This window comes from Paroedura picta, chromosome 8 (assembly GCF_049243985.1).
Source record: "Paroedura picta isolate Pp20150507F chromosome 8, Ppicta_v3.0, whole genome shotgun sequence".
NCBI lineage: Eukaryota > Metazoa > Chordata > Lepidosauria > Squamata > Gekkonidae > Paroedura > Paroedura picta.
The window spans coordinates 2,030,874-2,032,015 of record NC_135376.1 but is presented as its reverse complement, the minus strand read 5'-3'; the positions used below and the strand labels follow the sequence as shown (position 1 = coordinate 2,032,015).

Below are 1,142 nucleotides of genomic sequence, written 5' to 3'. Positions count from 1 at the left end.
GGGCTCATGGGAATTGTAGTCCATGGACATCTGGAGGGCCACAGGTTGACTACCCCTGATCTAAATACTAAATAATGAATGAGTAAAATAAATTCCAGACTGGACGTCAGAGCTTGTGTCTGAATGAAGTCTCAGGCAGGTTCACTGGGCTGAAATTCTTGGTTTTGCATTTCCCAAGTCTTGCCATTCTTCATGCTTTGAAAATAGAGCTCAGGGGCTGTGGCTCAGTGGTAGAACATCTGTCTGGTATGCTGAAAGTCCCTGGTTCAATCCCTGGCAGCTCCAGATAAAAGGACGAGGCAGGAAGGGTCAAAAAGATCTCTGGATGAGAACTGTGCTGCTGCCAGTCTGAGTAAACCATACTGACCTCATGCTGTGGAGATTGTTGTCAGGTAATGGAGATTCTTGTGGGAGGAGCTGGAATGATGCCGCCATCTTTTTGGAGGTCTCCTTTGCTATTGCTCTCCAGAGCTTCTCCTCCACTCCTCTTTGACCTTCATGATCCCAGCTTGTTGCCTGCCTCCCAGCCAAAAAACACATGGTAAAACTGACTGTAAATTTGACAATAAATAATGGGTAAAAACGGTACTGAGACTATAGCTCTGGTCTTTAAAGAAAACCAGGAGCCTCCAAATTCAAAAATCAGGCAGGAGGGGTCCTTCCTGAAAAACCACAATAAATTCGTCCCTACACTTGCCCCATTGTCATGGGCTGCTTGAAACCTGTAGCAAGCTCAGGCCAATTATTTATTGTTTATTATTTTATTTGATCATATCTCTATACCCCCCTCCCGTGAGGCTCAGGGCGGTTTAGACCAAGTGGGAAGAATAGACATAGAATCATCATACCAATAATAACAATCACAGTCACAGTCACAGAGTTAGAATCCTAGAATCATAGAGTTGGAAGGGGCCATATAGGCCATCTAGTCCAACCCCCTGCTCAACGCAGGATCATAGAATCCTACAATCCTAGAATCATAGAGTTGGAAGGGGCCATACAGGCCATCTAGTCCAACCCCCTGCTCAACGCAGGATCAGCCCAAAGCCAGTTGGACAGTAGGGATTATATCAATTTATAATACAACGCTAATTATCATAACATCTTATATAAACCAATGGGGAGGTCGGCTTGAGTTCAGA

At 44.8% G+C, this 1,142-nt stretch overlaps 1 non-coding gene across 1 annotated transcript; it reads left to right on the top strand.

Annotated features, from left to right (window-relative positions):
• The first annotated feature begins 213 nt into the window (after positions 1-213).
• Positions 214-285, top strand: TRNAT-GGU (transfer RNA threonine (anticodon GGU)). The gene has a single exon. It is a non-coding gene; the product is annotated as a tRNA-Thr (tRNA).
• Positions 286-1,142: the final 857 nt, after the last annotated feature.